The sequence below is a fragment of the Notamacropus eugenii genome, chromosome 1 (genome assembly GCF_028372415.1).
Source record: "Notamacropus eugenii isolate mMacEug1 chromosome 1, mMacEug1.pri_v2, whole genome shotgun sequence".
Classification (NCBI taxonomy): domain Eukaryota; kingdom Metazoa; phylum Chordata; class Mammalia; order Diprotodontia; family Macropodidae; genus Notamacropus; species Notamacropus eugenii.
This window is the reverse complement of record NC_092872.1, coordinates 559,792,883-559,819,080: the sequence shown is the minus strand read 5'-3', so window position 1 is coordinate 559,819,080 and position 26,198 is coordinate 559,792,883. Positions and strand designations below refer to the sequence as shown.

General features: G+C 38.0%; 1 long non-coding RNA gene across 1 annotated transcript; it reads right to left on the bottom strand.

Moving 5' to 3' along the window:
- Positions 1–4,276: 4,276 nt before the first annotated feature.
- On the bottom strand, positions 4,277–24,424 carry LOC140527626 (uncharacterized). The gene is made up of 4 exons (XR_011974874.1): positions 24,346–24,424; positions 13,926–14,004; positions 11,939–12,063; positions 4,277–4,790 (listed from the first exon to the last, which is right to left on the bottom strand). It is a non-coding gene; the product is annotated as an uncharacterized lncRNA (long non-coding RNA).
- Between the last annotated feature and the right edge of the window lie 1,774 nt (positions 24,425–26,198).

The following is a 26,198-nucleotide window of genomic DNA, read 5'->3' as shown; positions in this document are numbered from 1 at the left end:
AGAATACTGTGCTAAGAAGAATCTTCAGATCATGGAAAGTACTACACAGTTTCCCAGATGAAATCTACCCTATTCTCGTCTTCATTTTCAATTCTGATCCCAAATCAACAGCCTTCTTTGGTACCTATTGAAAGCATATATGCTGGCATGTTAACTTGATGGATTGTCAGTACCAAGGCTTATTCATAATCTGGGCAATAGCAATTCTTCATCCATTTGGTATTTCCCACATAGATAATCAGGCTAGACCCTTATCTCTTTAAGGAAGCTCTAAAATATTGAGCATGGGGTGGAGCTTGATAAAACATTGCTGTTTCTCATTTATTCTGGAAGAGGATTGACCAGTGACCTCAGGAGAATGATGTCTTGGCTTGAAAGGGACTCCTCCAGAATCATCTGAGTCCTGTGGCAAGACATAGGTCAGGACCACTGGCAATGGCACTGGATGCTATGGCAGACCTTGACTTTTTTAAGCTAATGTCTTTCCCAGGTCTCAGTTTGACAAATAATAAAGCTAGCAAATAAACAAACACTAAAAAATAAAACTTCAAAAGTACAATTTTTTTTCAGCTTACTCTCCTAATGGAAGACCTACAAGGGATATAAATCAAATCTGAAATTTTTTATCAGATATTCAAGGTTCTCTGTAATCTGGATCCACAGTATTTATTGATTGTATCTCTACCATTTCCCAACACAAGCCACTGCACTAGACAGTTAAAATAAGCCTACAATACATATTTATAATATATATTTATATATAATATAATGTAATAAAATATTTTTTTCCAAATCAATCAATCAAGCAATGAGCCTTTATTAAGCACCATCTATGTACCACACATATGGTGACTCTGGAAAAACAGGCAAAAATAAAATAGTCCCTCCTAAAAAGAGGCTTATATTCAATTTGGGAGGAAAGTCTTTAGCAGCTGGGGAGATCGAGAAGGCTTCATGTAAAAAGTAGAGTATTAGCTGAATCTTGAAAGATGTAAGGGATGTTCTGAGGCATCTCTGCGTTCTACGTGAAGAAAAAATGGGGCCCTTGAGAAAACCTTGTTTCTAGCAATTTTCCTTCTAAAATATTAAATGAAAATTTACATTTAAATATTTGTTATACTTTTACAATTTGGAGGTATAAAAATTTCCTCTGGTTAAAAGAAAAAAATAAGAGTTGGTAGAATTGGTTCAAAGACAATAAGTGGAGTTGTGTGCCCAAAGGCATCAGGAAATATCATTTCATGGTCAATTTGGTCATCCCATATTCTTGATAACCATTTGTAAAAATATAGTCATGAAAATAATTTTAGCTTGAGCCAGCATTTGTTGCATGAGGAGTTAGAGAAATTTTACAATGTATTCAGTAAGACTCTCCATATTAAAATACCACATTTTTGGTGACTTCAAAGCAAAGGGAAGAATAGGGGAAGATAATAAGACACGATAGAACATTGGTTCAGAAGTATGAAATGAGAAATATCATTCAATACAGAAATTCATGCTTATATGTGACATTAATACTTTCTTTGAGAAGAGAGTCAGGAGGCACTGGAAATGGGAGAACCAAATAGCATTTTTAAGTGAAACTTATCATATTTCAAAATAAAGAAAATAATGTATTACATATGAGAGAGTTATTTGCAAATTGGCCATTGGTTATTGGCAGATCATGACTTGTTAGAGAAAAATAATCAAAATCAATACCAAATTTGAACACAAATATAATAGTACACAATGAGATGACACCAACCTGAGTTATTTAAACAGTTAGATGATGCTGAAAAATAGAAAAAGGACAAAAACACAGACATTAACATAGAGTATCATCATTTCTTGAGGAAGTTTAAGTAGCACAAATCAAGCACCACAATGAGAAGTACAGAAAGATATATATATATATATACACTTCCAGAATATACTTCCAGCAAGTACTTGATCTTCTTAATAAGTAGGTAGACGTATCTGTGAATGCCAGTACTAGACTGAACTATAAATTCAATTGTAAATTCATAAGGAGGAGAATAAAGGAAAATTATTAGCATTATGACCCCATAAAATAGTCAGAAGCAGTACAGTAAACAAGTTTACAGAAAATTTGGCTACAGAATCAATTAAGACAAATCAACTCAAGAACATTTAAGAATAAAAATGAAGGGAGAAAAATAAATCAATGATGAATGAAAAGCTCTGCAGATATTTCTATATTAAACACTTGTCCCATCAGTGATAATGGAGCAACTCCGCATAGAATTCAGCATCACAAGTCCTTGATGTGCTGCACAAGGCAATGGAAATGGTATTGAAGAAAATGTAGATGAGAAAAGCAACTGATTTTAACCAAATATTCCCAGAGAACATCAGTGATAGAAATGATGAAATTTTAAGATTGTTAGGGGAGTGATTCTAGGGGTATCCAAATAAGAAAAGGATGACAAAGCTTTGGAGGGGGAGAAAACAAGCTCAGAACTTATTATGGAAAAAATTGTTGATTGAGATTCCTATGTCTATTTTCCCATACTTAGAATTTTTGAGAATAATCTGTATGTGCATTGAGGGCATCAATGACAAAAGTTTGAGAATGAATCTGACGTTGTTCCACCCCTGAACTGCATCTCTTTACTCATCAAATTAACTGGAAGGAATAATGAATAATACAAGATCCTAATGTACTTATACAGATTTTGTAGATATTGATACAAACATACATAGATAGATGAGAGAAAGAGAGAGAGAGAGAGAGAGGATATATGTGATCATTATATGTGGAGATATGTGTTAGAGATATGAGGGTATATATGAGGGTATAGGTATGTATGTGTGTGTTTAGTAGATTCAGTACAGCAAAATGTCACCTTAATAGTGTTCCTTCAACAAGGTATTTCCATGGTTATGTCAAAATCATTCAATGTCCTCAGAACATCTCAGAAATATGCAATAGAGATAAATTTGTATGTCCATTGTCTAAGTGTCAGTACCGAGTAAGCCACAAAACAAGGCGTTTGCCATCATTGGGGAAAATGCAAAGGACAAATTGAAGAGAATTTCCCTGGGCATGGTAAGATCTTCCATATGCTCTCTTTGTGGATGACATTGTGTTCATTTGCATCAAAATTCTGAGCATTTCAGGCCTTCCTATATAAGATCCATGACCACTCCAAAAAGTACAGGCAAACTACCCACAGTGATAATTAAAACAAGTGAATGAATAATGCCTATTGCCTAAATTATGACATAAGCCTGAATGGAAAATTTATAGATTTTGTTCATTACTAAAAATATCTTGGACAGATCTTACATGTGGACATGAACTAGGCCTAGAATTGAATAGGAAGCAGAGAGGAGGCTAGCTTCTCTCAGGAAATTGTTAAGCACCTTTGATGACCTCAAACTTCTCCCTGAAACAAAGTTCTATCTTTTGATATAAATATTCATCCAATGATGCTGTCTGACTGTGAGTTAAGGAATACTACAGTCCCTAAAGAGGCAGCTAGCTGCCTCTGTGGCTAGAATACTGGGTCTGGAGTCAGAAAGAGCTGAGTTCAGATTTGGTCTCAGACATTTACTAGCAGTGTGACTTTGCAAATCACTTAATTTTCTATTTGCCTTAATCTACCAAAGAAGGAAATGGGAAACAAATGCAGTATTTTTGCCCAGAAAACCCCATGGAGAGCATTGGTGTGCTATGCTCTACAGAATCACAAAGAGTCAAACAACAACAGTCTCTAAACATTAAATACACACATGACATAGAAGCATAAAGTAGGTGTGAGTAGTGGAATGCCACTTGTAATTTCTGGCTTTGTGCTCTTTAGACATAACTCAGCACTAAAATTAGTGGTATTGATTTGGTTTAATGAAAAGAATAAGGTAAAAAAACTATTTGACTGGGAGTAAAATGATCTGGGCTTTAGTCTTTCATTCACCATCAATTTACTCTGTAACTTAGGGCAAGTCATGGCATTTAAAGATTTAGAACTGCCATAGACCTCAGAAGTCATCTAACTCAGCCCTTTATTTAACAAATGAAACTGAAGTCCAGAGAAAAATGACTTGCCCCGGGTCTTACAAGTAAAAATTAACAAAACTGAGATTTGAAAGCAGGCTCTCTGGTTTCAAATCCAGGTCGCCTTCTACTCTACTTGCACATAGGTCTTAGTGTCCTGCATTGTAGGTTGAATTAATTGTATTAGACTATCTGCAAGATCCCTTCCAGCTCCAGCCTTATTCTCCAACTGTATCATTCAAAGATGTACATAACTCAAGAGGGCAATATCTATATAGTGAAGAACAATGGGATTGCCTTTTTATTGTGCTTTGAAAAAAGATATAAAATTACATGATGATGAAAAGAGAAAGGAAATGAGCATAAAAACGAAGGTTGCTTCAATTAAATTTCTCAGACAGTTCACTATTCCCAAACACTGCCAAGAGAAAATGTCACTTGACAAACAATGATGATGGATTCAGTGTGAAACACTCAGCGTGTCCTGATGAGCAGTGTTGACTCACTGTTCTCCTCCGAGCTGCTGGGAGCTCAGGTAGAAGGAAGTACCCCCTGGCACCCAGACTGGGTGATGGCCCAAGGCGGGGAGAGAAATGTAAAATGATATTTCTAAGGAACAAAGCATGTTCCTGCATATGTGTAGGTGGCAGAAAATTAGAGCCAGTCTTCTCATGATTGGTGACAGACTCTGAATGCCAGGCTCCCTGCTGATTTCTGAATCATAGACTTCGTGGGTACCTCCAGAGGTCATTAAGTTACCCTCCTCCTCTGTGCCACCTCCTTACACCTTGAAAAGAAAATTTAATCATATTAAAAGCTGACATAATTATAAAAGCATTTTAAGGTTTACAAAATACTTTACATATACTAGAAAAAGGACAAGCATTTATGTATGTATATATATATATATATATAGTTATATATAGTTACATAGTCCTACTATGTGCCAAACATCGTGCTAAGATTTGTTTTTATAATTATCTCATTTCATCCTCAAAACAAGCCTTGTAGCTTAGTTCTATTATTATCCCCATTTAATAATTGAGGAAATTGAGACAAAAGTTAAGTGATGCCTAGGATCACACAGCTAGTAAGTGTCTTCTTCTTCTCCTCCTCCCTTCTTCCTCCTCCTCCTCCTCCTCCTCCTCTTCCTCCTCCTCCTCCTTCTTCTTCTTCTTCTTCTTCTTCTTCTTCTTCTTCTTCTTCTTCTTCTGTCATTTCAGTTGTGTCAGACTCTTCATGATCCCATTTGGCATTTTCTGGGTGAAGATACTGTGATGTTTGCTATTTCCTTTTCTAATTCATTTTACAGAGGAGGAGACTGAGGCAAACAGGGTTAAGTGATGCTCAGGGTAACACAGCTAGTAAGTGTCTTAACCTAGAATTGAACTCATGTCTTCCAGATTCCAAGGCCAGCAATCTATTCACTGCTCCCTCTACCTACAATCCTGTTTGATTTTTCAGAGCTTAGAACTGGTGGGTTGGTGTCCACAAGGTATTAAGAATATAGCCTTGGTGCAGAGGAATAAACTCTAAACCAGGGATCCTTAAGCTTTTTTGTATCAGGACTCTTTTGGTAGTCTAGAGAATTCTCAAAATAATATTCTTAAGTGAATAAAATAAACAAGATTATAAAGGAAGTCGTTTATATTAAAATACAATTACCAAAATTTCTATTTTTTTTTTTTAATGTGCATGGACTCCAGGTTAAGAATGCCTTTGAGAGACTGAGCTTCGGCTCTCTTCCCATCTCCCTAGTCCTGGCTGGCATTATGCCTTTGAGGAAGCCTTTTCAGCCCTTTGAGTTTCAGTATCCTTCTCGATAAAATGAGGGAATTGAATTACATTGTCTCTTTAGTCTTTTACAATTTTGTAAAACCATGAAATAATTACCAGATTTTTGGGGGGAGGATGGGGGTTACAATGTTCATGACACAATGCTTCTCTAATGTGTCATGAATTTGACCCTGAGATTTTAAAAGCTGTGTCAATTGAGCCCTGGCTGTGACTAGTTCTACCAAATGGCAAGGCTTTTCATTTGGGTCAAGTGAAGGATAACGAATCTTTCATTAGAAAATTAACCTAGCAAAGTTCAAAGGGCTGATCCCCAAGGATGCAAAAGGATGATTTTTTTTTCAGTCACAGAAAGTCAGGAAGATTAACGATGAACATTGGGAGCAGTGATGGTTAATTTTTGCTTTCAAAAGAATTTTCTACTTTTTCTATTTTGGTAAACTATCATTGGACTTAAAATTTCTTTTAAAAAAAACAGGATATACATTAATCCCACAGGTCTAAACTGAGGCAGACATATGTTTAGTGAACTTAACACTAAACTAAACACTATAGAAGTGTAAGTGATAATTATAATTTCATGCAGCCTTGAAAATAAGAAAAATATATAATAGCATGAAATTTTGTGAATGAAATCTACTTATGTTTCCATGTATAACTCCTTGCCTCATATGAGGAAAAAAGTGCCTGTTCACAAAATGATCAGTATTTGAATACCCTTAAATTCTGAAATCTTAAGGCTGAAAGAATTTGTAGAAATGTAGACATCATTGGTAGAGATTATTTTCTCTGAGAGGGCTTATTTTGGATGTTGTGTTGGTCCTTCGTTGCCGAAGATGACCATGCCATCAGAGAAATGATGACATGACTAGTACTTGACTTTATTTTGAGTGAGGGAGGCCATAAAGTGTGACTTAGAGTCAGGAAGACATGATTCTGACTCTAGGCTCTAATACTCTGGGAGATATGAGACCATGAGCAAGTAAATCATAAATGATCTCTGAGGCTCATTTCCCTCATCTGTTAAAGGGGAACAATATCTGGAGTATCTACCTCACAGTGTTGTTATGCAGCCCAAATGAGTTTACTTGTAAAGTGTTTTGCAAACATAAATCTTTATTTAAACAAAAAAATAGCTTCCATTAGGACAAAAATCTCCTCTGTCTCCATAGCTCCAAAGTTCACAAAAAGCTGTCCTCAATATAATTCTATGAGATACGGCAGGTAATGTAAGCATTTTTATACCCATTTTAGAACGTAAGATGCTGAAAATCAGAGAGTAAACTTCTTGAGAACAAGGCCTGTTTTCTTTTTTGTCTCTGTGAAGACCTATAAGTATCTAGAATTTTTTTTTTAATCTGGACTGTGATTTTATCAGGCTAGGGACCCAGACTAAGGAGTTTCTTCTGACTGCAAATTAAGTTATTCTGTCATGTACAATCTTTCTTTTTTTTTTTTAGAGGCAAGTGAATTGCCCAGCATCACACCGCTAAGTGTCTGAGGCTGGATTTGAGCTCAGGTCCTCCTGACTCCATACAATGTGCTAATACTCAGCTGGCCCCTTCCCCGTCCCCAGCATAGATAATCTTAAAGAGTTGCCTGGGGGCACTGAGAAGTTAGATGAAATCAGTTACTGGGAATAGACAGAAAGGCTAAAACATGGTCTGTGATCCCAAGGAGTTAGCATTCTAATGGGAGAGACAGCATGCAAATCATTACATCCTTACAAGACATGCACAAGGTAAATTGTAGGTTAATCTCAGAGGGAAGGCCATAGCAGTGTTTGAGGGGAGGGCAGAGGGAGAGAGGACCAGGAAAGACCTAAAGAAAGGGGAATTTGAGCAGAGAATTGAAGGAAGCAGTGAGGCAGAAATAAGAAGGGAGAACCTTCACAGAATGGGAGAAAAACAGTGAAAATAAAAGTATTTGGGAGAGAGATTGTTCCATCTAAGGAACAGAAAGGAGCTCAATGTCACGGGATCATAAACTATGTGGATGGGAAGGAGGTGTGAATAAAGCTGGAAAGGTAGGAAGGTGCTGGATGGTGAAGGGCTTTAAAAGTAAAAGAGATTTTATATTTTATCCTGGACATATTAAGGAATCATTGGAGTCAATGTGGCTTGCCAGGGGTGAGACAATCAGTATGTGTCATAGACAGGAATTGAATCCTGGCTTCTTAACACCAAGTCCCACTCACAACCACACACACACACACACACACACACACACACACACACAGCATGCTTCTTCTCTGGTTTGCACATAGTAAACAATTAAATGCTCTTTGAATTGAATTGATTGATTTGCCTGGGATTGTTGAGTATTGGAGTTTTGATGCCAACTCAAATCTCCTAATTTTAGGTCCTGAGTTTCTTTCTAGGCTCTTGGATGCTCTGTCTTGGATAATGCCTCCAGTCCCTGAAACAGAGCACATCAAACCAACCTGAAGCTAATGAGATATTTCATTGATTCTCATTCACAAAGATGCTTCAGAACTTTACAGAAGTTGTCAAACATGTGTGAACCATTATGCCATGCCAAGCTGGAAACCTGATGTGTCTGTAACATATTTAATTAGTGGCTGGCATTACTGAATGGCCAGTTGCCTTCTGCTATGTTCACATACTGACAGCCTAATTCCATATTCTCCCTGCAAAATTCCCTCCCAGCATTTTCTGCATTCCTCTGAGAAACATACTAAGTACACTGCAGCTGAGTACAATGAATTTACTTCTGGAAAAAACACTGTAAGAAAGAGACCTGGACTGGAAATCAAGACACATGGGTTCTCATCTAGGCTCTACAACTAATCAGCTCTATGACCTAATGAAATTCCATTGATCTCTCTCTGAATCTCAGCATCCTTGCCCATAAAATGAGGAACTTGCATGCAGAAACCTCTATTATCTCTTCTGTTTCTAAGATTCTCTTTTCTCTACCCACTTTCAAAGGAAAGATATTTATCATCAATTGCTAAGTGCTTTTTCATACTTCTTGGTACTCAGCATCATTCTAGACCACTGGATAACTAGAATCACAAAATCAGAGAGACTTAGAATTGAAAAGTCTTCAGAGGACCTGTACATAAACAGAAATGGCCAATCTCTCCAACAATCAGCCATCTGATCTCTAATAACAGCTACGTTTATAAAGTGCTTACTTATGCTGGGCACTGTGCTAAGCACTTTGCAATTACCATCTCATTTTATTCTCATTATTTCTCAACTCTGAAATAGGTGCTATTATTATCCTCATTTTACAGATGAGGAAACTGAGGCAAGTGGTGGTTAAGTGACTTGCTTAAGATTACACCGCCAGTAAATATCTGAAGCTATATTTGAACTCAGATATTCCTGACTCCAGACCTGGAGCTCTATTCCCTGGGCCACTTAGCTGCCCTGATTTCTGTTTGAAGACCTCCAGCGTAGCACCTAAAATTAGGAGACTTGAGTTGGCATCAAAACTCCAATACTTTTGAAGACCACTTCAAAAAGTAGCTGACTTCACTTTGGAAAGTACTGGTAGGAAATTTTTCCTTAATTGAAACTCAAATGAATCTCTCTGGAATCTACACCAATGCTCCTATGTCACTCTTAAGAAAAGAAGAGAAAACTGATCCATCTTCCCTCTGAAAACTTTTCAAATTCTTAAAGGTAGCTGTCTTGTTCTCCCTAAGTCTTCAATTCTTCAGGCTAAGCAGACTGAATTCTTCCATATGATCTTCTAACAGCATTATCTCCACCACATTGATTATCCTCCTCTGAACATGCTTTAGTTTGTCAGTGCAGGAAGAGAATATGGATTATTACCTCTCTCATTCTGAACCCTATGTCTCACTTAACGAAGTGGGAGATCATTTGGACATTTTTCTCTGTCATATCCTACTGTTGACCCATGTTAAACTTGTAGTCCCTAAAACCCTCAGATGTTTTCACCAAGAACAAACACATAAATTCTGCTCTTGAGCAGCTTATAATATTTATTGGTATGTCTATGAAAGGGGGTATTATTAGCTGCCTAATTAGGGGTGTAAAGAGTGTTCACAGAGGATTAGTCCTTCTGGAGTGAGCCCTTTTCAGGGAGGCTCATCCACTTTTGGCATCCACCTTTCACCCAACTGTTTCCTGTAGCTAAAAGAAGTTCTAGCATGTGCTGGTGTGTGTGTGTGTGTGTGTGTGTGTGTGTGTGTGTGTTTTCATTCTTCATTGCCAAGGAAGACCATGCCATCAGAGAAATGATGACATGACTTGCATTTGACTTTATTTTGAGTGAGAGAGGGCTGTGCAGGTCACCAGCCTCACTTCTCCTCCAGAGCCATCTGAATCCAGTGACCAGATATTCATCAGGATGACTGGAGATGACCCAGAGGATGAGGCAGTTGGGGTTGACTTACCCAAGGTCACACGGCTAGTGAGTGTCAAGTGTCTGAGGTAAGATTTGAACTCAAGTCCTCCTCACTCCTGCACTGGTGCTATATTCACTGTACCACCTAGCTGTCCCATACGTCCTGGTAAAACCATCTTGGCAGATGGGCTAAATCAGGTTGAGGGTAATTTTCAGGCCTCAAAATCAGTGGTGAATTAGGGGGATGTCTACTCTAAGCATGGGAAGATCTCCTTGGTGGAATGGGCAGATGAGAATAATTTGTTCCAATAGCCATGAAGGTAACCAAAGCAGGCATGTTAGAGCACTTAGAGCTTAGTCAAATATCAAAGATGCCAAGGTCATCCACTGCATCCTGAGCTATCACCAGTCATCCTAGCTCTTGTCTTCCCACTACATTTCAATGACTCTAGAAGAGAGTGAGGCCGATGATTTTGTGCAACACTGCCTCACTTAAATCCAGTTCACGAGTAAGTCAAGACATCACTGGCGATGTCTTTGAAAACAAAGGATGAACAATAATTGTCCCCATTTCTCTAAGGTTTTCCTTTCTTAACACTCTGATCTCCCAGTCAATGAATAATAATAAATGAATAATTGTATATGCAGAGCAGTGATTCAAACACTTCAAGGAGTGACAAAAGAAAAAGACTGTCACTGACCTGCCTGACATTGTGTTGACTTCATACTACAATGTATACGTTTAAATTCACTCAGCTGCTAGCTACATCATATATATATACGTATGTGTGTATGTGTGTGCATGTTATATATGTATATATATATGTCTGTAAGTATATATGTATGGTATGTTTGTGTGTACGTATATATGTGTATGTATACACAAGCATCACACAATATACATATATGTATGTATATGGCTATTTATGTTTTCTTACCATTAGGAAGTGAGCTCCTTGTTGATTTTTTGGTATCTCTATTTCTTAGCCCAATGACTAGCAAGTAAGTAGCTAGGTGGTTCATCAGACAGGTCACCGAACCTAGAGTCTGGAAGACCTGAATTCAAATTCTGTCTAAGATATTTTAATAGCTATGTGAATCTGGGCAAGTTGTTCAACATTTCTCAACCTCAGTTTCTTCATATATAAAATGGAGATAATAATAGTACTTACCTCCCAGAGCTATTGTGAGGATTAAAATGAAATATTCACAAAGTGCTTTGCAAACATATATAAATATTAGGTACTATTATTAGTACAAATAACACATTCTTATTGGTTGATCCTCAATTCTGCTACTGTGCTATGGTTGAAACACAAAAGGTATGATGCTTAGTTAGTAGAAAATGAAAGGCATATCAGGCAAGGGAGCTTTGCCCAGCTGAATTGACTCAAGGAGTTGTCCATGTCTGTTCTTTTTGAATACTCTTCTTCTGATATGGCTAAGTAAATTTTCTTTTCTTATTCACCACTGGAAAACAAAAAGCATGGGTTGCTATGATCTTCTTTAGAGATATATATGACTCCCATGTACACTGTTACAAGGAGAAAAGGCAGCATTGTCTAGAATCTTAGCCTGAATCTCAAATTTTATATTTATTTTAAATATATAGCACTCATTCTTTTATCCTATTATCCTTTTTTTCTGACAGACATACTGATCCTTTTAAACCTCACTCTGAACAAAGAAACAAAGTCTTACATAGGTTCATATCATAAAATAATAGATTTAGAGGTAAAAGTGACCTCAGACACCAACCCTCTCATCTTATAGTTGAGAAAATAGATTGTGACTTACTCAATATCATAGAATCAGAGGTTGCATTTGAATCCAAGTCTTTTGATTCTTAAGACAGCACTCTTTCTACTGTGCCATGTTGTCTTCTGTGACTGAGTAGATGAGGGTCTGGTGCTACGAGGAGCCTGAAGATTAGAACACAATTAGAACACTATAGTCTAGTGGGAAGAACATAGAGTCTGGAGTAATTGGCTGTGTAACAAGGCAGTCATAGGTGTTGGGAATATAAAGAAACAAACAAAAAGAAAAAACTCCTGCCCTCAAGGAACTTGGAGATTAGTGAGAGATGTAATAAGTACATTAAAAATGTATAAAAATTAGGGAGTCACTCGGCAAAGGAACGTTCAGAAAATACCCTCTAGGAATGTTCTAGGAGGGAGAGAACATTAAATCTTAGAGTAATTCTCTTCTCTCTGTGCCTCAGTTTCCTGAAATACAAAGCAAGGAGGCAGAAATCAGATGACTTCTAAGGTTACTTTCAGCTTTAATATACCACAATTTAGTGATATCCAATTCAGATATTTAGCAATCAATGGGAGTTCAAAAATCAAAGGTCAGTCCTCCCTGGCTGATCAGAAAGTGGTTCTAACATTTCATTGTGCTATATTAAAAGCAAGGCCTCTAATATCTGATGGTTGTAATGGGGCACTAATATTTTACGGTCCATTGGAAGCTAGAATTTATCTCCCAAAGCTTGGCCCATTGTCGCCAGGCACTGCCATTTTACACTTCAGTAGCTTCCAGAGTTTATCTTTTTGCAAAAGCTCCCACAGAGGTGACAATGGTCTGGCAGTTTTGATAGAAAATAGCCCTAATCATTTTAAACTCTGAAAAGTGGCTTAAATAGCACTCTATTAGTATCTGTCTGGATAGCCCAAAAAGTCCATGTTCTTTCCCTTCTTGGTGGGACAACACATCTCACATCTCAGCATCTCTCAAGGACCATTTCAAGAGCTTTTATGCGCATTGACATTTTTCTGTAGGGGGGAAAGATTCCTTTCTGTTGGAACAAGATTTCTTCTCGTACTTTTGTCCTTCACTATATCCAACCTATTGTTAAGAGAGCCAAATAGCACAGCCCCCATATCACCCATGACACAATGAGCAGAATGGCAGACAAGAGGCTTAGCAGGAATACTTCCACACCCAAGATAGGTTACAAAGCGGAACTGTCCACCTTTGGGGAGGGGAAGAGCTTTAGATATCAACTTCCTTCAACAAAATCTTTCTCCAGTGGATGATATGGGGGCAACCCTGGATTCCCCAAGTTGATGTCGGCAGAACATAAGTTTAATCCCTCATATGTATATATGCCATTACAGTTTCCAGAGCCCTTCAAAGGTCCTGCACTCATTGTCCCATTTAGTACTCACAATACCTCTGAGAGATAGAAGGGGAAAGATTATTATCTCTATATTACAGATGTGGAAACTAAGGCTCAGTGAGGTAAATCTGCTTGCCCAAGGTCACACAAGTAAACATTAGGGCTTAGCACAGTTCCTAGCACATCATAAGTGCTTAATAACTGTCAATTGATTGTTGATTGATTGAAACCCAGATCTCCTGATTGCAAATCCAATGCTCTGGTGTGACAAAACTTTTTCTGGCACCACCTTATTTTCTTCACCCTCCACACAGCCACAATGAGTTTTGACAATAAGCATGTATTTCCTCTAATTTGGCTCTCCTCCACATACACTATGCCTAGATTCTAATTTAAGCTGTTCATTAATCAGAGCTCAAATTGAGCAGATCCTCACGATCTCAGATCCAGTACTGATTTTTAGAATTGTACTTTCTGTCTTGGACTCAGCCAGTCAATCCATATTTACTGAGTCCCTATTGTATACTATTCATCTTTATATCTCTTTAGTTCCTAGCACAGTGTTCTGCACACAGTAGGCACCTAAAATATTTCATTAAATTTATGTCAGGAGACATTGATTAGTCGAGGTGGTTAGGTAATGAATCATTCTGGTTGAGGTACCTTTTCTGGATAATATAGAATTCAGAAGAAAAGTCTTTTTTGTGTTTCAGCCAATTTGGTCTGGGTGCTGTAGAGAAATCTGAAAGAAAGAGCAGATGGAAACCATTATGTAGCAAGAAAACACAATTCTCAGGTCTACATTGGTATGCCCATCCCCCCACCACACATAAACATACACACACACACACACACACACACACACACACACACACACACTAGTACTCTCTGATACATTCATTACATATTGTCTACATTTTGAAAGAAACGTAGCTACAAAATACAGATGTGGGCCCATGGCAAGCCAGATGAGAGAGCTAAGAAAATTCCTAATAGCACCTAATAATGGAAATATTCCTGCTCTAAGGCATAACATCTGGGTTAGAATACAAGGTCCTACATTCACCAGCCAAGAGACTTTGAGAAAGTCATTTTATTCTCCTTTAGTCTATTTCCTAATTTATAAAATAGAGAGAATAATACTAATATCATAAATTTCACAGTGTTGTTTTAAAGACCAAAGAAGATATGTGTGTACTTACATGCATAGCTACATATATGTATGTACATATGCATATAAAAACATACATACATATGTAGGACCAAAATGACATCACTATGCTAGAGTCAAGTTTTAATGTCTGACTGTGGCTGCGCAGACCAATATGGGCTCAGAATGCTCTACCACAGGGTGGGCACAAATAGTCTGTGTGAACATTTGAGGTGGATACTCTAATTTAGGCATCCTGAGTTTCCTTTGAGCTGTTTCAGTTCTGCTTTGCTGGTGGAGTGCAGCACCTTATCTGATTTGGGCAAGCCATGCTGAGCGGTCCTGTACCAGTGCCTCCCACATCACACAATCAATTCCAAAGTTCTTAAGTGAGACCTGGAGAGTGTCCCTGTATCTCTTCTTTTGACCACCATGAGATCGCCTGCCCTGTGTGAGTTCATGAAACAGTCTTTTTGGCAAGTATAAGTTTTGCATTCGAACAACATGGACAGCCCATCAGACTTGTGCTCTCTGAAGCACAGTGTGAGTGCTTGGCAGTTTAGTTCGAATAAGGACCTCACTGTCTGGTACCTCCTCTTGCCAGGTATCAGAATCTTCCTAAGATAATTCAAATGGAAGCAATTCACTTTCCTGGAATGGTGCTGGTAGATGTCCAGGTTTCACAGGCATACAACAATGAGGTCAGCACAACCGCTCTATAGACCTTCAGTTTGGTAGTCAGTCTAATACCTCTCTTCTCCCATACATTCCTTCAGAGTCTCCTGAACACTGAGCTAGCTCTGGCAATGCGTGCATCAATCTCATTATCAATGTGTACATCCCTGGAAAGTACACTACCAAGGTAAATGAACTTATCCACAGAATTTAAAACTCCTCCACTGATGAACTGATGGTTCCACGTACGGATGGTGTGGTGGTAGCTGATGGAACACCTGCATTTTCAAGGTCAGCTACTACACTGATGGAATATTCTTCACTTGAAAAGGCTACAAGCCAAGACCAAAATGGAGGGAGTGTTGGTGTATGATTTTCTGTTTGCGAATGATTGCCTATCAATGCAAACTCTGAAGCTGATTTGAAACAAAGCATGGATCAATTCTCTGCTGCTTGTGCTAATTTTGGCCCAACAATTAACACCAAGAAAATGTATATGTACATGTGCATATGCATATATATATATATATATATATATATATATATATATATATATATATATATATATATATATATATATATGCATATGCACATGTATATATATGATTCCCCTTTCTTCAGACCTTGAAATTTTCCTCTCTTTTGGACTTTTCACATTTAATCATATAATTATTTGTATTTCTACAAATTTCTGTTTGTATATGCAAATAAAAAATTATTAATTTCTATGACAGGAGGAATCAGCTTTATTTCTCATCATTTCCTAGCACATAATTCTCCACATAGTAGGCAGTTAAATGTTTAATTAAATTTATATAATGAAACCTTGATCAGCTAGGGTATTTAGGTAATGAAGTGTTCTGATTAAGATACTTTCCTGGATAACTTACAGTTAAGGAACCTTTGGTATATGCTTCAACCAGTTTTGCTAAGCATGTTGCTAAATATGATCCTGGCTCTCTGAATTAGCAGGCAAAATTCCAGTGAGCAAAACTGAAGCTTGAACTATTGAGAACTTGGGAGAGCTTCATCCAGCCATCATTCTGGATAATAGGAGGAGATATGGAAAGAGCAAGAAATCTCTTGCTGTGCTCAGAATTGAATTCTGGATAGCTAAAATCAAAGGTGACAAACAAGAGCTGCAGCTATGTTGAGACTACAACATTGCCACTGTGATCAGAATTAAAATGCAATTGGAGACCATATAAGAAAATAAATAAAAATACAATAGAACATAGATAATGTTAACATGTGTTCTTCTAAGTCAATATGCATCCCATAGGGATCCTCAAGTACAACTGAGTAAGTCCCTTTTCTATTTCAGTTTAACGGCACTGGTTTAGTTGAGATCTTTTCCCCTAAATCCTCCCCATCTTCTACCTTCCCTATAACTGTAAGCAACACCATTCTTCAGGTGCTGACAACCTAGGAGTCAGCCTGGATTCCTCACTATCTCTTACACTCACATATCCAGTCTATAAGGAAGGTCTGTTAATTTCACATCAACAAAATCTCTCAAATTCCCCATCTCTCATCAGGCAGTGCCTTTCCTCTGCAGAGGTGAGGAACCTGCAACCTTGAGGCCACATGTGGCCATCTAAGTCCTCAAGTGTGGCCCTTTGACTGAATCCAAATTTCACAAAACAAATCCCCTTAGTAAAAGGATTTGTTCTGTAAAACTTGGACTCAGTCAAAAAGTGCAACCAAGAACCTAGAAGGCCACATATGGCCTTGAGGCTGAAGGTTCCCCACCCCTACCTAATACAAAAGCTCATCATCTCAAACCTTGATTATTTCAATAGCCTGCCGATGAGTCACCCTGCCTGGAATTTCTTCCCACTCCAATTAATTCTCCATTTAGTCACTAAATGGATTTTTCTAAAATGCAGGTCTTGTCACATCACCTCCCTACTCAATAAACATCAATGCCTTCCTATTGCCTCCAGAAGTAAATGCAAAATGCTCTGTTTGGCATCCAAAGCCCTTCATAACCTAGACCCCTTCTACCTTTCCGTTCTTCCTCTACATTATTCCTTGACTCATACTTTTGATGCAGTAACACTGATGCAGTAACAGCTGTTCCATGATCAACACCCTCTATCTCTTGGCTCTGGGTATTCTCTCCAGGTAGCCCCGTGTCTAGAATGTTCTCCCTTTGCTCAAACTACTGACTTTCCTGGCTTCCTTTAAGCCCCCACTAAAATCTCGTCTTGTACAGTACCTCTTCTCCAGTACCTTTCCCCTAGTGAATATTTCCTATTTTCCCATATAAAGCTTGCTTTGTATACATGTGCTTGCCTGCTATCTTTTTTTGCTGAAAGCTTCTTGAGAGCAGAGATTTTTTTTGCCTCTTTTTGTATCCCCAGTGCTTAGCACAGTATCTGATATATAGTAGGAGCTTTTTAAATGTGTTTTTTTAAATTGATCGGTTGATTGAAGGGGACTGAATCTCTAGTAATCAGCTTAGTGATGTGGAAAGACCACAGGTCGAGAATTCAGGAAATTGGGATTGGAGTTATAGCTCTGTCACTAAACATTCACATGCCCATGGGCAATTTACTTTCCTTCTTTGGAACTTGGTTTCCTCTTCAGTAAAATGAGCTTAGTGATTATTCCAACAGTATATATACTTAAAAACTATAATAACACAAAGAAGATTGACATGGCCCTGTAAAAAGACAATATGCAAAGTCATAAAGTGTTAAAGTGTTCCATATGTTTTCATAAAAATATCATATCCACCAAGCTAGTATCTAGCTTGAGAGAGAAAGAGAGAGAGAGAAAGAGAGAGAGAGAGAGAGAGATTGTTAGGGAGACAATTCTTAACAAAGCAAAGGATAGAGTTGGCAATAATGAAATAAAAAGATAGTTTTAATTTCTTGGAATTATAAAAGCTTTTATATGAGCAAAGTTAATGTAGCTAGAATAAAAGAGAAGATTCCAATTGAGAAATAATCATTTCATCAAATATTGCTAAAGAAATAAAAGTCTGATATCCAAGAGACATAGACAAAATCCACAGACTTATTTTTAATTGGCCAAAGGATATGAAGAGTTTTTCAAAGAAGAAATGCAAAAGATCCATAATCATTTTGGGGGGAAAAAAGCTTAAAATTACTAAAAGAAATTGAAATTTATGAAAGTTGTGATTTTGCCTCACTTTCATCGAAATGACAAAGATGATAAAATACCAAAAAGAAGTGTTAGATAAACTTTGGGAAAGCAGACACATGCATACACTACTGATGGAGTGATAAATTGGTCTAACAATTCCAGAAAACAATTTTAAATTATGTAAAAGAAATGACAAAACTCTTTATATCTGACCCAACAATCTCACTACTGAGGATGTATCCCTAGGAGATCAATCTGAGAAAGAAGTCCAATGTGCCAAAATATTCATAGCACTGTTTATGATGGCAAAAGCACTGGAAACAAGTCAGGGCTCATCAGTTGATGAGTGACTTAACATCTTTTGGCACATGAATATAATAGAACTTTATTGTGCCCAAAAATTCACAGAGGTGAGAAACTCAGAGAAACATGGGATGACTTGCACAAAGTGACAAAAAAATGAAAAAAGTTGAACCAAGAAAAATACATACAATAAAACAAATATGATACTGAATAAGACAACATGGAAAAGTAGTCTAATGCAGATTAATCCTGAGGAACAATTTTGCTTCCATAAAAGAGAAGATGAAGCAAGTATCACTTTTCTTAGTAGATAAATCCTAATTGTTGCATAAATTATCAGGCAAAGATTTTTGTTATTGTTGGTCAGTTTTGATTCAGAGAAGGACTTGGAGTGGGGTATGCGTTGGGAAATGATTGTGACATAAAAGAAATAAGTGCTGTCAACATAAAAAAGAACAAACAACCTGAAGGCTGGATCAGATGATCTCTAAAGTCCCTGAGGACAAGGATTTTTAACTGTTCAATAGCCTTTGAAGTCGATGAATCCCTTATCAGCATAATATTTTTTAATGTTTTTTAAATGCATAACATGTAATACACAGAATTACAAAGGACCACCCCTTTGTATGCTGAAGGAAAGAAAGAGTGAGCCTATGACAGAGTCTGGTAATGTTGAGGTTCAGGATACTTGGGACCCCAAAATACCAATATGCCAGGTCCTGCCAAATGAATTCTACTCAAGCCTTCTTTCAGGCAAAATAAAACAAAATTTATTAAAGACTCACCATATTGGGTTAACTCTTAAGGAGCCTAAGCATTTGTAATGCTTGTAATTAATAAGCAGGCTAGATACAATCCAAGCTAGACTGAGACTGAACTAGGTTGAATCTGAGACCCTTCATGGAGATAAGAAAGATCTTATACGCAGAAAGACTGAGGAAAGAATCCCAGGTGTCTCCAAGTAGTCTGGGGACTCCAAGGATAGTGTTGATAGGGGTGGTCAGTCTGGAATGTCTAGAGGTATGATCTTGATTGGAATGACCAGTATCTAGAAGTGATCTTGATGGGAGTGACCAGTACCCTGAGGTGACTAAAGATCAACTCTAGGGAAGATCTTGATGGGAGTGACCAGTAGCCCAGAGAATAGAATTTTGATAGGATCAAGAGTGGGAAATATAATAGTAATTTGGGCATAATGATAATGAAAAGCTCCTGGGCCTCGAGACTGCCAGATCAAGTGGGAAGATTCAAGGAGAGTTCAAGGAGATTCCCAGAGTCTGTACCCCATCAATTTATAAGATTCAGCTTGTTCTGGTTATGAAGTCAGAGGAAGGTACACCTATCTACATAGTAGGGGGATACAGAATATCTTTTCCTGAAATGCATCTCTCATATCTCCCAAAGAGATATCTTTATCTTAGTGATCTGGCTATGCATCAAAGCCCTGTTACATATAAATAAAAAGCAACTGACTATTTTCAATTTGATTGAGAAAGTATTTACTAAACACCTACCATTTTCCTAGTACCTATTTGGCATCGTAGGACTTATAAAATAAAGGGAATAAATTGACATCTCCCTTTGGGAAATTAATATTGTCTGGTGCCAATTTGTTTCCTTCTTTGTATCTTTGAAAATATCCTTTCATTGCATTTATTTGTCCAGGTAATATTGGAAAACTTCACAGATTGGGAATAATTCTAGTTACAGGGATAGGGACACAAGGCCCTGGCAACAGGAAATCAATGATTGTAAATATCCTGTTGTCCCCAAGTAGGCCTAATTTTCATCAGCTACAAAAGCTGCCTTTTGTTTCCTGTCCACAAACTCTGCCTCTTTTTTTTCTAGATGAGCCCACACAACATCAAAGGGAGCTCTGTGCCCAAGGCTGTCCAGGAGCAATGGATATTGGCTTGAATAGCAATGGCCATTTTTGAGAATTCATCTGGAACTTTGTGTCTGCTTGATGCAAAAAGCTCCCAGACAGTGTCCTTGTCTAGATGCTCAGGTATTGTGCTAAAAGATGTTACAGACATAAAGAGAAAAAGATAGACTGCTTTCAGTGACCAGGATTATAAGATCAAAGGAAAACAGATGTAAAAGATTTCTAAAGTAAGCCTATGAATGGAAACTAATTCATCTACAGGAGTTATTTTCTGGTAGATATTTGAGCTTTTCCATGATGCCTTCTGGCCCAGTGATCACAAAAGAGGTAAGAGTAAACAGAAATGCTTAATAAAGCATTAGAAGGATTTGAATCAGAATTGATGAACACCATTGGAAACCATTTAAGCCTCAGGGTTGGCAGCTTCCTGATACTCTTATTTTTGTCTGTAATTCTTACATGGACAGTACCCTTGCGTTCTAAATGTAGTCGAACTCACCAAGCTACTCTTCATCTGTTCATTCAGATAAGGTTAATGAAGCACTCTCAGGTTCTGTTGCTGTTCAGTCATTTCAGTTTGACTCTCATGACCCCATTTGGGGTTTTATTGGCAAAGATCAGGACTGATTTGCCATTTCCTTCTCCAGCTCATTTTACAGCTGTGGGAACTGAGGCAAACAGGATTAAAGCTAGTTCGTGTTGAGGCCATATTTGAACTCCAGAAAAAGAGTCTTCCTGACTGCAGGCCTGACACTGTAACTACTACACCATCTAACTGCCATCTTAAGGTCTGCAAAGTGTTTTTACATATGTTATGCAATTTGATGCTTACACTAACCCTGGGAGGGAGGTGCTATTATTTTACCCATTTTACAGATAAGGAAACAGAGGGACAGAGAAGTTAACTGACTTGCCCAGGGTTACGCACCTATTAAGTGGCTGAAGTAACATTAGAACTGAGGTCTTCTTCCTGACTCTAAGTCTCACATTCCATTGTGCCACCTAGCATATATTTAACAAAATTATACAGAGCACCTACTAAGTGTGCAGTAATGTGGGGTTTCTAAATAGTCTCATTCTAAACAGCTTATTTTCTTATCCCCACCATACTAGAAACCCTCAATTAATTTGCAACTTAAGCTAGTTGTGTTAAGGTTTACAGGGTGCTGGGACCCCAAAATAACCACGTGTCAGGTCCTGCCCAAATGAATTCGACTCAAGCCTTTCTTCAGCCAAAGTAAAACAAAGTTTATTAAAAATTCGCCCTATTGGGTAGACTCTTAAGGAATCTGACCTTTTGTATCCCTAATGCCAGGGGGCCAGATTGAACCTTGAGCTTTTGTAATGCTAATATAAGCAGGCTAGATAAAATCTGAGCATTTATGAAGCTTATATTGACAAGCTGGCCGGAATGACTCTGAGCATCTTTATGAAGAAAAGATGGATCTTATATACAGAAAGACTGTGGGAGGGATCTAAGGGTGGCCAAGTAGTCTGGGGTGACTGGAAGGGGGAGAGTTTCAGGGAGGGTCTTGATGGGAGTGGTCAGTAGCCTGGAGAATAGGATTGTGAGAGAATCAAGGGTAAGAAGTAGCCAAGGAAATACTGAGGTAACAGAGATTTGGGCACAGATAATGAAAAGCTTATGGCCTCAAGGGAGGCCATAAGGGAACCCCAGATCAAGTGGGGAAATCCAAGAAGATTTCAAGGGGGCTCCCAGAGCCTATACCCATCAGTTGGAACAAGTAGACTAAGCTTTCCATTCTTTACTCATTCATCCAACTAAGATTTTTTAAGCAGAGCACTTTTCTAATGTTGAGTAAGAAACATAGTTCAGATAAGACAGAAGCCCTGCTCTCAGGAAAGGTCTACTGTAGCAAGGAAGAAAACACAAACACACATGCTATGTGTGTTTGTATACAATATAATAAAATACTATACATAATATATATAATAAAATATTGTTATCTCTATTTTATAGATAAAGAAACTAAAGGAAATAGAAGTTGAATGATTTGCACAAAGTAAACAGCTAGTAACCAGAGAGAGAGGATTAAAATCTACATACTAAGATCATAACTACCATGCACTTTCTAGTACCCTGTACTAGGAGAGGGGAGAGGGAAGAGAGTGTTCCTTATAACCACTTTGTGTTTCCCAACACTGAGAAACATTGAGTTTGATCTTACCTCTGTACTACTCCATAGTAAAGCATGTCTTCTCCTTAGCCCAAGTACTCGATTATTTTTGTAAATGGAATTATTTTTGGAAGAGAGAGCTTTGATATTATGTAGAATGTGGTCAAAATGTATTACTGTGTCAATGCTTTATTATAAATGCTGCTGGTCACTTCTGCATTGCATAAAGGACTGCCTTTCTTGCTTACCAATAGAAAAGTCTCTGACAGTCATTTCCATAAGCATTGCGTCAGCAGGATCCAAGAGCAAATCTCAACATAGGCTGGTTCCCATTATGACTTGAGATTAGCATATGTGCCAGTCTTCTTTCCACTGCCTAGACAGATATAACAAATATGGACCTGACCAGGGATCCCTGCTGCCTCAGAGGACTAAATCTTTGTGATTGGACCAGTAGGGAAGGAAACCCTGCAGAGTTACATGTAGTCACACACAAAGACAAACAGGTGGAGGAATCCAAGAACACCATGAATGCAGGCGTTCCCTTGTTTTTCTCTGAAGCATCAATGTTTCCCTTTAATAGTACTAATACTTTGCTATGACTTCTCCAAAAACTCAGATAATCTGTGTCAGGGTCACTAACATCAGATGAAGACTAAACACACACTTATGTAGATCTATCTTCATTTACTAAAGGTGGGAAAATGATGACACACAACTATCCCTCCCCAAGGCAGTTGGTGGTACAGTGGATAGAGTTCTGGGCCTGGAATCAGGAATATCAGAATTGAAATCCATCCTCAGATATATCCTAGCTGCGTCACTCTGAACAAGTCATTTAACCTCTATTTGCCCCTATGTTTTCAACTGTAAAATGGAGATAATACTAGAGGATCACCAATCTCCCAGGGTTGTTTGGAGTATGAAATGAGAAAACATTTGTCAAAGTTCTTAGCACAGTACCTGGCACATCTCTCCATCCCCCACAGGTCCTGCTGACCTTTTGCCACCTTACCATCTTCTCAGTTCTGCCATCCCCTACACTGTTATTGTTGTTGCTGTTCAGACGTTTCAGTTGCATCTTTGTGACCCCCTTTGAGGTTTTCTTGGCAAAGATACTGGAATAGTTTGCCCTTTCCTTCTCCGGCTCATTTTGCTGATGGGAAAGCTGAGGTAAACAGATTCCCTACCACCTGAAGCATTCCTTTGTCTACTGTAAACAAGACTACTCCTCTATGATCCTCAAAGCTTCTTTCAATGAAATGGAAAACACAGGTCATAGAGAAGCGAACTGATAAGTAGAGTTAGGAACATGGAGCCAGGAAAACCTTGTTGAGAATCCTACTTCACACATTTACAAGCTCTGTGACCAAGTAGGGGCAGCTAGGTGGTGCAGTGGATGGAGCACCATTGCAGGAGTCATGAGGACCTGAGTTCAAATCTCATCTCAGACACTTAACACTCAGTAGCTGTGTGACCTTGGGCAAGTCACTCAACTCCAATTGCCTCCTCCTGGGTCATCTCCAGTCATCCTGATGAATATCTGGTCACTGGATTCAGATAGTTCTGGAGGAGAAGTGAGGCTGGTGACCTGCACAGCGCTCCCTCACTCAAAACAAAGTCAAGTGCAAGTCATGTCATCATTTCTCTGATGGCATTGTCTTCTTCTTTGGCAACGAAGGACAAACACATACATCTGTGACCAAGTCACCCTTTGTGATTCAGGCTCTTCATCAATAAAGAAAGGGATTGACCTTAATGGCCTGGAAGCTCTGAAATCTATGATTCTATGATTATGCTTCCCATAGTTATACTCACACTAAGCAGCTCTTCCCCATCCCCTTCCCTTCAACACCCAAATTATGATTGGCTCAATAAGTATTCTTCCTGCTATTTTATCAAACATGGAACTTGACAGCCTGCTCCTTCACAATGGCACATTCTAGAATGCTGACATTTTAAGTCTTAGCTCCCTTTCACACAGTCAGGGATTTGGACGCTGTTAATCTTGATCCTTTGGACAATTCATAATTGTCCTGGGTCTGGGGAAAAAATGAAATATTCCTTCCTTTCACTTAAGACATAGGAGACAACTGGTGTGGAGCACTAAATGCACTAGCAGCCTAGCTTCTGCGACATTTGGTTTTTCTCAACCGTTTTTTATTTGTTACATGAGATAACTTATTTGATTTGGAAGGAGTAGGTCCATTCTGGAATGACTGTGATGTAAAAATAAAAGACATCAATAATATATAGACATTTTTCCTTAAATTTCCTGATTAGCATGCCATTACAAATCAATTACATTTATTCATGAATTTAATTTACTGAGAAAAACAAGTAACAACAACTAAACCTATCCAAAGACTTGATGAGAATAGTGTAGTAGCCATCTCAGATCAAAAAACAGCATAACATCAGATCTGTAAGAGATCTTAGAGGTCATCTGATATACCCCTTCATCTTATATGTGAAGATTCTGAGAGCTGGAGGGGAAATTACTTTCCCAAGGTCATACAGTATTTCACTGGAACATTAACTCAGTAAATATTGAATTACCTCTACCATCAGAGATTAAAATTTAACACTATCACTTAAATATCAATAGCCTTAATTCCCTGTTCAGTTCCATCATCCAATCCAGTATCAAATTTCACAGTACAACAGATAGTAGAAAGCATATTTCAAAAATGAAATAATTTCTGATGTTTGGAACATACTACTGCATCTAAAACACAAAAATGCCTGCCTTCAGTGAGCTAAAGACGTATTGATTTGAATATAGACTAGACTTTTCCCCCAAAATGTAACTTGTATAAAAAGCAGTGGTTGTTCCCCACACACAGACACATGGTATCTACCCATCTATTTATCTTTCTGTCTACTTCTCTGTTTCAGAGAAGTTCCATTTTAAGAACTCGGCTTTTCTATGTGTAGACCATGTTCACGCTATTATTACCTAGTTTCTCTATACAGACTTACCAACTTGCAATATATTCCAATTCAAAATGCTTCCATTAATGCCTTAATATCCTCAGGATTCATTGTAATTGTTAGTCTGGGGATCTGCATAATTTTCAGTTGTGCCCTGGAAAAAAATAAATAAAAAATTGCTAACAATTACACAGTTCACTTGTTTTATTTAACATAGATTTGTCATAATCCTCTCTCCATTAACTGCTGCAACACTGGTAAACACATCTAGTACATTACATCACTTGCATATTGTCCATTTCCAGGAGCTTTCTTTAAACGCAAGACTTTAGAAATAAGCTCAGATGAAAGAATTCAGATAGACAGCTTAGGGCTGAGTCTGACCACTATTTTCATCATTATTCACTCCTCCAGTTCTAATGTGTGTTCTGTTGGAGTTCTAGAAAAAAGAGCTGTAACTATGAATCAGTACAAGTATGTGTGAGCATCTTAGAGCTGATATCACAATGTTGAGGGACAAAAAAAGAGACCTAGGATCAAATACGATGTGTTCTTGAGGCAATTAGATAACACAGTGGATACAGTGCTAAGCCTGAATTCAGGAAGACCTGAGTTTAAATCTGACCTTAGATCCTTACTAGGTGTATGACCCTGGGCAAGTTATTTAACCCTTTGTGCCTCAGTTTACTCATCTGTAAAATGAGTTGGAGAAGGGAAATGGCAAACCACTCCAATAT